Below are 10373 nucleotides of genomic sequence, written 5' to 3'. Positions count from 1 at the left end.
GAGCAAGTTCTCGAGCTGACAGAGTATATAGTTGGGCTAACACCAACCTTGCAGCGCTTAAGCTCTCTGATTCCCAAGCCCAGAATTGTTCATCTGAAGCTAGAGATTATTACTCCATATGCTAGCCGCACGCATCTTCCAAAGTGCTCCCATGCGTTTATTGTTTTGCTAGTACTTCCATGTATTGTTTCGGCATGTGCACAAATGGTACTCCAGTTGCTTAAATGAGAATCGTCGTTCCAGTTCCTGTTATGTTACAGCTGCTTATCTTACTAATATATATACTATTTGTCTTATGTTCTTGTTTGTATCCAGTTAGTGCCTCCAATGTGGTCGACGGCGAGTGCATCGGGGATTCGGGGTCGTCTTCAAGAAGGACAAGACCGGGGTCTCCAATGGGTCAGTCATTGCTCCACTGCTCCTCTTCTTCCTAACCATTTCCTGTCTGCCTGCCGTCACATGCAATGGCTACTTGTCGCCTCTTTCTTAATTAGTACACCTGGATCTTAAACCAATTGTATCTGGAATTCAGTTGTAAGAAAGTGTCTAATCTGAAACAAGGCATGGGTGGGAATTCGTTTGGGCTAGAGTACACTGCAATATGTTTCTTGTATGCTTTAGCCACTGTTAGATTACAGTACTACTACTAGTCTATATATGCAACTTGTCTACAGTAAAATTATTTGACTTGTTAAAACTGCCACACATAGTACTGCTACTAGTCTATATATGCAACCAGTACCTATGTTTCTCAATATAAAGACGTTTTGGTAGTTTAAATAATGGATGGAGTGATAGTTATAGTATGGTTGAAAATCCACTCGGTTGTGGACTAATAAGAGCCAGCAATACATATACTCTAGTTGTCATGCTGTGCTTGATGTTCCATATTTTGTTGATGCACTGATTGCTCGTCCCTCCTCCCCTCCCCTCCCCTCCTCTGCTTCTTCTTGATTAGATCTGATCTGATCCATGCAGGGGATTTGTGCAGGCCATCACCATGGTACACCGAGGTGCTGCGGGTGTCAAGGAAGACGATGGTTCGGTTTAGACAGTGAAGAGAGGATAGCGTGCAGAGGGGGAGGATGTCGGTTCTAGCTGCTTAGATTACTCGAGGGTAAAATCATCCAATCTGTCCCAGTTTGACTGCTTGGTCCACTCTAGCGCCATTCCGGCCTTGGTGTCCAGTGATTTAATTCGTGGTTGTATAGTAGCGTCAGCGCTGTGTACTAATGTTTAACACGATGTACATACGGTGTCTTTTTCTTTAGTCACAGAAGTTAGAATAGCATCTTCACTGTAGTCCTACTTGCAACTCAACTAAGTTGCAGCACAGTTTGAATATAGCACATGACACTGATGTAAAAGGTAGCCTTAACACTTTGGCTTGATCCACACAGGATCCTCTTGAGCTGTAGATTCTGACATTAGACACTGACCCTTTAGCTTGTTCATTCATGCTGATCCACTTAGTTATTCTGTGTCTTCAGTTGCAAAGGTTACAATAACATGTTCTAGTCTTAAAACTCAACTAAACTGCAGTAGCACATGGCACTTGCAGTACAGTTGAGTATAGTACATGACACTGGTGTCAAAGAAAGAAAGAGAACAGAAATGGCCCTGCTAGTGTAAAGATTAACATGCAGGCTCGATCCACATGAGGATCCCCTTAAGCTTGAGTGCCTAGCTGTAGATTCCGGCAATGGAGTCCAGCATTAGTCTTGTGATAAGCTGGTTTGTTGTCTCTGTTGGATGGACAACATCCCAGTACAAGTACTAGCTAGGTTTTACCTGTTCATGCAAATCTTGTTGGGTGTTGCAACACTTAGATTATTTATTAATATAACCCAGCAGCGACGCTTCCATTTTAACACATGTATTAGTGTGCTAAAACTACTAAAGTACATGCTTCTTCTTACCCAGAGTAGTACATCAGGCTTGTATTAACTTGTATCAATTGTACATTAGGCTTCTTACCCAGCACTTTAATTCTCTGGAATGAAACTTTGACAAGCATGCATATATATATATATATATGTTCAAATTTTTTGGATTACGTGATGGAATCTATGATTCTGTTTAACAACTTAAAGTATATGTATGAATGTGCTTGAGTCCATGATTTATTTTTCTGATTTTTGATTTGACCTCAAGATTATCTTCTTATTTCTCTTGTCCTTCTTGTGCAGCATGATTTGATTCGGTACAAGGGGTTCGTCATGCCAGGCTCCTCTTTTCTGCTGCTTCCATGCAACGGTGGTGGCAGCTGTGTTGTTCGGCATCGGCTACAAAAACAGCCATGGAGAGCTCCTTTCCTTCCTCTGCTCCATTTAGTCATGATCAGTTTATGGAGGTGTTGCTTATTTGGTCAGATTTCCTTACTTGCTTCACGCATAAGAATAAGCTTATAAGAACAGAATATTGATACTCTGCGAGCTATGAGTAGAATGCTCTATTTTCACGAGTCACCTTTCTTGTATGAACGAGTATCTCATTTTAACTAGCTGGAGAACAAAAAGCATGGTACTAGCTCAATTTGTGTTATCATTCTAAATAACTATCCTTTTCTTGAATGGTCTGTTCATAATATATTTGCCCCAGTTTTTTTGATTCTTCTCTACTGATTCATGTAACAGGGCGACCGAGGAAGGCATGTTGTCTGTTTTCTTGAAGGCCGTTCTGTTTGTTCCCAGCCCTAACTACGGTTGTCCAGCTAGTTCGGCATGTTTTTCATATCACTATGGTAGTCCAACGAGTTTGGCATGTTGTGAGTTTGGCATGTTCATGACGGGAGCAGGTGCCAGTTTGTGATTGCTTGTAAAGCTTGTAAAGTACTGTATTACACTTGTAGTCATTACTGTGATTGCCACCGTATTACACTTGTAAGGATCTGGTTGCTCTTATTTGAAGTATTATGTGTGCTTTTTGTCTGCCCATTTAAATACTGGTTCAAATATGAAGAATATGAGCCTGATAGATGGGACCCACTTACCAGAACATGACAAATGGGACCCAGTTACCAGAACCTGACAACTAGGACCCATCTGACTAGTGCACCCTTCTTTTGGGGAAAAAAAGAAACTAAATTTGTTTAGACAAAAAGGCCACAACCCAACAATAAAAAAGGATGCAATGTTGGGCTTGGCCCATGAAGCCGATCAAAAATTGATAGAAAATATATATAAAAAGGCCGAATTGTTGGGCTAGGCCCATGTAGAAAATCGAATTGGACCGGTCTGATTCTTGTGCCACATCAGATTGCCACGTCGGATGCCTATGTGGCCTGGGGAGGCTGCTAGTGACCAAAACAAAACAGTAGGCATATTTTGGTCATAAACGTCTACGACCTTCTCACAGAGAAGGTCATTAATTTCAGTTTACGACTGCCAGCTTTTGACCTTCTGTTTTTGGTCACAAAAAGGTCACAAATGAAAAACAATGACCTTTCAGTGACCAATAGTGAAGGTCACAAGTTGAAATATTTCTTGTAGTGCTCGGAGGTCATCGATGGTGGCGGCGGGGGGGGGGGGGGTGGCGGCGGTGGGGGCGGGAGGTAGTGCAGCGCGGGAGGGCGAGAGGGAGTTTTACTTGGCCGCCGCACGATGGAGTATGTTTAGGAAAATCTTGGGGAAATAGGGAGTTGGTGTAAAAATTATACTCCATTAACGTTTTTAGGGGATCGGCTATGTCCGTGGTATGGGAGTAAACCAAAAATTTTACTCCCTTATGGCCGTATTGGCGATCGATTAGAAATGCCATAAAGTAGAGAGAAATTTAGCCCACAAGCACCCGCAATGGAGGAGAGCATACAAATATTTGGGACATATAATTAGCATATTAAGATCCATCAATATACTTTCATCTTGTTTATTTGGTTTCATAGATGTTGTGAGGCTCCTCTATAAACTTACAATATAGGCAGGTGAAGCATATTTTCTTTTTATATATTTAACCAAAAATATTATCAATCTATGATGTTGCGTGTTGACCAAGGATTTGGCTAGTTCACTTGGATGGACTTATGAAAGAATAATATCTAATCTCACCCATCACGCTTAGGATCTCATGAACCAGGAGCGCCAACACCGGTTCCTCGATCTTCCTACTGGAGGCATGGTCATGACTTTCTTTCATTTATTTATTTCTTTGTTATGTTGTGGAATGAAACCACTAGCACCCAATGGATTTTTAGTCCTTTTATTCAAAGATTTAGAGTCCTTTTACCAACTAGTCAAAACCAATATTGATCTATTGTATTATGTTTTTCTTTGTCAGCTAGCACAATTTGGATTCGAGTCCAATGCACGAACACATTTTTTTAGTTTTCTTGCTCTTGCTCAGGGCTTTGACCATGTGTCCCGAACAATTCCGACACATACGGCACAAGACGATTACACATATATATCGAGGTCGGAATAGGATCAGGTTTTTTCACGTCTCACCATAGTGTCTGGTTTGTCAAGAAATAATCGGCCATCCTTGGCAAGGGATCATTCGCTTTACACGATTCTCAGATCAAGGGAATATGAAAAAGTGAAGGCTTAGAGGTGCTACCCCTTCCAATCCTTACAATTTTCCTATGATGTCTCGCCAGATGCTACAAGTCCTAAACAATTAAGCCAATATGGACACAAACCTAATGATTCTAGTACCTCTATACCTTTAGAACGAATGCTAAACATAAAAGAAGAAATCTCGTGGGTGGAAATCTCGTAGGAATCCTCCAAACCAAATGAGTACTAAATGAGGCACCGGCTAAATAATTCTTCTTAATTTGAATTTGACTTACTACTACAAGGGAAAGGCGCGCCTTCTTAATTTGAATTTGATTTATACTAGAAGGGAAAGGCGTGTGTTGCTGTGCTTGCTCCATTATAACCTAAAAAATGTTGATTTGGTCGGTGGAAAAAATCAGAAACATATTCATCGTCAAGGCTTGTTAACACAAACTGTTATATTATACTCCCTCCGTCCCATAATATAAGAACGTTTTTGACACTACACTAGTATAAAAAACGTTCTTATATTTTGGGATGGAGGGAGTACGTAACAGAGCAAATAATACAGTGTGAGGTGTTAGGCAAGTAAGCACATGCAACTAAGTGAAAATGAGCTTGTACTTTACTTAAACCGGAACTACGTGTTCTTATGTTTCTATATTCGACGGAACAAAACTCCTCGGCGAGCCTCAGAGTCTTGCATCTCAACAAACTTCACTTCAAAGGCAGTTCCTTCAGTTAAATTTAAAACAGAATTAAAATATAAAAACTACAGAAAGTAGAGGTACCAGCAAACAAATTTGCAATCAAATCACTAAATAGAGGCACTTCGATAACACGCAAATCTTTCAGTTGAGTAAAGTTTAGTATTGTGAAACATACTAAAGTGCGGTATTAAAAGTAAACTTAAGGAAGAGTTTCGAAATGAGCAAACCGTTAGGCGAGCGCTCGGGCGATAGCCTCGGCGACGCGGCTTGGCCCTCGCCGCGGGCGGCGGCGGTCGGATGGACCCTAGTCAGGAGCGGCATGTGCGGCTCGGGCCGCTCGGCGTCGGGCGCGCCGGCGGCGCCGACAACCTCGCTGGCCCGGGAACCTTGCGGGGGCAGGTTCTGGGCCCTGGCGGCGGACGATTCAGGCGATGACGGTGGGGAATCAGAAGCTGGGGTGTGGAAACCGGCGCCGTCAGGGCCCTTGCTGTGCGATTTCATGGCTTTCGCGGCGAGGCCGCAGCGTCACGGTCGTGGTCATGGCTGGAGTTTTGCCCCAAGGGGTAGGGGGCCCAGGGCGGTGGCGTCTCGCGTCCGGAGTCCGTCGTCACCAGGGAGCGGCAACACATCGACGAACGCGGCGGCGACGATCCGCTCGTGTGCGGCAGCGGCATTGTTGTCCTCCTTGACGTCGTCGGGGCAGATCGAGGAATGGCCCTGCTTGCCATCGCCGATTCGGCGGCTGACGGTGGCGGCGCCGGAGGGTCGGCGCTCGCCGGAGGAGGAGCCCGATCTGGCCTTGAGGGCTGACATGGTGGCGTGCGAGGTCGTGGGAGCGGCTCATGGGCCACGGGCCGCGGTTGGGCCTGGGGTCACGACCGCGGTGTTGGAGGGGCTGAGTGTGGCCCAGTCGTTGGGGGAGGCTCAGGTGTCGGCGGTGGTCAGTAGAGTGGGTTCAGTTCGGCCCGGCCCAGCACAGCAGGCCCACGCGGCACGGCCTGCCCCTGGCTATATATGGTTGCGTCGCGGGGTGCTGGACCCTAGTTTAGGGTTTCCAGCCACTGCTCGGGAGGTGCGGCGCTTCGGCCACTCCGCCCGCACTCTCCAGATCTCGCCTCCTCCTCCCCCCCTTTCGATCTCCTTTGCGGCGGCGGTGATGGGTGATCGTCGGGCGGACAAGAGGCCCATGGAGGCGCCAGAGCTGGATGCTGAGAGAAGAAGAGAGAAGGAGCTGCACGACAAGGCTAAGGCTTCTGCTCGGGACCGTCAAGGGTACCGCGACGAGCGTGCGCCGCGCGGCTACGCTTCGGAGCAGGTAGGGCGCAAGGGGGATTGGGGTCCTCCTCCCCCTTGGTGGATCCAGCAACAGGAGAAGAAGCGAAAGAAGAAGGCGGTCCAGCGCCGCCGCGAGCTGGAGTGCAAATCCATGGAGCACCCCAACTGTGGTGGGGGACACGGGGATCCCCTCGCTAAAATGCCTCGGGCAAGCGCGGTGCCGCTGGCGATGGCGCTCCCTTCCTCATCCAAGGGCGCAACGGGTGAGCCTATCCCTGTGGAAGACGTGCCGGATGCGGAGGTGGAATGCTTCAAGTGAGAGCGTTGGGGCCATTTTCAATCCAAATGCACTTTCAAGCCGCTGTGCATGCTCTGCAAAGAGGAGGGTCACACTTCGGCTGCATGTCCATCTCGTGGCCATTCCCTCAACCTCCAGAGCATGGGGAGCACCATCTCGGGGGAGGGTTTTTTCTGCCTCCAGTTCGACGACGATGCGGAGGCGGAGGTGCCAGTGGATGCGCGGATCGAGAACGCGACCATCCTCTCGGCGGAGCCCGGCAAGCTGTCCCTCCGCATTCTGCAGCAGGAGCTCAAGCTCATCGTGGCTGGGGACTGGGACTAGCAAGTTACTCAGGTGGGCAACAATGATGTTCATGTGGTGTTTCCTTCGGCTGATCTCTTGCACATGGCCAAATAGAGCGGCAAGCTCTTCCTTCCCCGCAACGACATCATGGCTAGGGTGCATGATATGCTGCATGAAGTGGTTCAGCCCATGGTGATGCCCGAGGCTTGGGTGCGGTTGCACGGGACCCCAAAGAAACACCGCAGGGAGGATAGGATCAAAGAAGGTTCAAGATGCTGGGTCGACCTATTGTGGTGGACGAACTGTCTCTCATCAAGTTGGGGCCTGTGAGGATGAAATTGGCTTGCAAAGACCCAAACAAGCTCAACGGGGTGGTGGAAGTTTGGTTTAACCATGAGGGTTATCAAGTCAAAGTGGAGGTCGAGTGGCTGCCCAAACGTGGGGGCGATGGCGGCACTCAGAGGCAGGGGCCATCTGACCCTCGCCCCCAAGGAGGGTGACAAATCTGAGCACCTGGGGCATTAGGGAGGCAACAACAAGCAAGTGGCTAACGGCCCTGGTGAAAGGATCGATATAGTTGACTAGGAGGGGGGGTGAATAGGCAACTAACAATTTTTAGCTTTTCTTTACCAATTTAAACTTTGCATCAAAGTAGGTTGTCTAGATATGCAACTAAGTGAGCAACCTATATGATGCAATGACAACAAGCACACAAGCAAGCAAGGGATTTAACACAAGTAAGCTTGCGAAAGTAAAGGGACGAGATAACCAAGAGTGGAGCCGGTGAAGACGAGGATGTGTTACCGAAGTTCCTTCCTTGTGAGGGGAAGTACGTCTCTGTTGGAGCGGTGTGGAGGCACAATGCTCCCCAAGAAGCCACTAGGGCCATCGTATTCTCCTCATGCCCTCACACAATGCGAGATGCCGTGATTCCACTATCGGTGCCCTTGAAGGCGGCGACCGGACCTTTACAAACAAGGTTGGGGCAATCTCCACAACTTAATTGGAGGCTCCCAATGACACCACAAAGCTTCACCACAATGGACTATGGCTCCGCGGTGACCTCAACCGTCTAGGGTGCTCAAACACCCAAGAGTAACAAGATCCGCTAGGGATAAGTGGGGTGAATCAAATTTCTCTTGGTGGAAGTGTAGATCGGGGCCTTCTCAACCAATCCCGAGCAAATCAACAAGTTTGATCGGCTAGGGAGAGAGATCGGGCGAAAATGGAGCTTGGAGCAACAATGGAGCTTTTGGGGAAGAGGTAGGTCAACTTTGGGGAAGAAGACCTCTTTATATAATGGGGGGACCAATCCAACCGTTACCCCCCAAAACAGCCCCGCAGAGGGCGGTACTACCGCAGAAGGTAGCGGTACTACCGCTGAGAACAGCGGTACTACCGCTCCCCCAGGCGGTACTACCGTGGAGTTTGGAGGGCAGGAGAGATACGGACTCGAGCGGTACTGCCGCAGTGGTAGGGCGGTACTACCGCTCATGAGCGGCACTGCCGCTCTACTGCCGCTGCAAAGTGCCGCACAATCCGACACGAAAAATGACCCCTGGAGTCGACGCGGTAGGGGCCTGGTACCGCAGCGGCACTACTGCAGAGGACCCACCGGCGGTACTACCGCTGCGGAGCGGTACTGCCGCATGTGACTCCTAAGCGGTACTACCGCTGGGACCAGACTCAGCCCAAAGAAGGGAGAAAGAGACCTCCAATGAAGCGGAAAGGCTCAGAGGGTGTAAAGAGGATGTGTACGTGTTGATTCCACCCTAGCCTTACCAAAACGGACCCTCTTGATAGTACGGTGACTCCTACGAAACTAGTTCACCAGAAAAGAAGCGAAAGAGCTACACCGTCTTGAATGACACTCCGAGGGGAAAGAAATCGTCTCGTGCCAAATGATGAATCTCTGAAATGCTCAAAGCACACGATTAGTCCGCAAACATGTTGTCATCAATCACCAAAACTACATCTAGAGAGATATGCCTTAACAATCTCCCCCTTTTTGGTGGATTGATGACAACCAGGGATTTGCACAAGGATATATCATGAAAGTAAAGATACTTTGAACTACAAAATATAGACGGGCTCCCCCTGAATGTGTGCACCTAGTTAGTAGTGCCTTTGGAATGTAGGACACACACATTAGGATCAACACTCCCCCTATATTTTATAGTCCAACAACCTAAGCATAGGATAGATGAGAGCAGATAATATAACAGGATAGACAAGCAACTCATAAGATACCAAAGTACTAGAAAGACATAGATAAAGATAAGGTAGCATATGTCTTACACCATATATCTGGAACTTAGGTCTCACTGGCACACAACCAAACAAGGCAAATGGCGAGAAAACACAACGACACAACAAAGAAAATGACGACACCATAAAGCACAAATCCCAACAAATCCCTAAGATCTCTCCCCCTTTGGCATCGAGACACCAAAAGGGCAAAGAGCGACGCTACGGCTCCAGGTGAAGGCAAACTGAGGAGCTCTCTCATCACATCCTGGCAGGGTCATCTGCACTGCCATCCTCAGTCGGAAACTGCTCGGTGTCGGAATCGGTCCACGGACAGTGCTGCTGAATCCACTCCTATTCCTCAGTGATCTGGCCCTCAGACCCACTGACAACGGTCGCACCCAGCTGACGCATGAGCTCCTTGTGACGCCCCCTGGCCTTCTTCTCAGTCACATGAGTCATGTACTGACCACGAGACTCCATGCAGAAGAGCTTCTTCATCTTGCGCTTGATCTTCTTTGCCCAAGAGGGCTCTGTCCCAGAAGGCTCATAATCCTCTTCGTCATCATCGGCCTCAGTCCCGTCCTCGGTCTCCATGTAAGCAGTAGTAGATGGACCCCCGGATTTAGGGGCTGGGGTGCCCCAACTGTCCTTCTTCCTCAGACGCTTGATCTCACGAGAAACCAATTCTCCAGTTTCCAGCATCACCTGGGGATAGACACGTGCCCAGGCCTTGTAAATGAGCAGCATGATGAACGGACCATAGATCGGGCACTTGCGCTCAGAAATGGCAGTGAGAAGTTCAGACCACATAACATGAGAAATGTCCAGGGACTCGCCACAGTTTGCTTCCTTCTCATTCTCGCAGAAGAGAAGCATATCCACGAGATAGGAGTGGACCATATCCAGATTCCCGATGCGAGGAAAGAGGGTCTCTCGAAAGACACGATGAAGGATGTCCAGGTAGGTAGACAACTCATATGTTTCCTTCTTAGTCACAGGGTGAACCTTCACAGTGCAGTAGGGCCATAGGGCTTGCTTGTGAGTGGAGTTGATGTTGCG

At 48.0% G+C, this 10373-nt stretch overlaps 1 long non-coding RNA gene across 1 annotated transcript; it reads left to right on the top strand.

The window, feature by feature from the left end:
* The first annotated feature begins 2397 nt into the window (after positions 1-2397).
* On the top strand, positions 2398-2825 carry LOC141022368 (uncharacterized). Its single transcript, XR_012183657.1, has 2 exons — positions 2398-2523; positions 2637-2825. It is a non-coding gene; the product is annotated as an uncharacterized lncRNA (long non-coding RNA).
* Positions 2826-10373: the final 7548 nt, after the last annotated feature.

This window comes from Aegilops tauschii, chromosome 5 (assembly GCF_002575655.3).
Source record: "Aegilops tauschii subsp. strangulata cultivar AL8/78 chromosome 5, Aet v6.0, whole genome shotgun sequence".
NCBI lineage: Eukaryota > Viridiplantae > Streptophyta > Magnoliopsida > Poales > Poaceae > Aegilops > Aegilops tauschii.
Note: the sequence above shows the minus strand (reverse complement) of the source record. Positions and strands in the feature narration are given on the sequence as shown.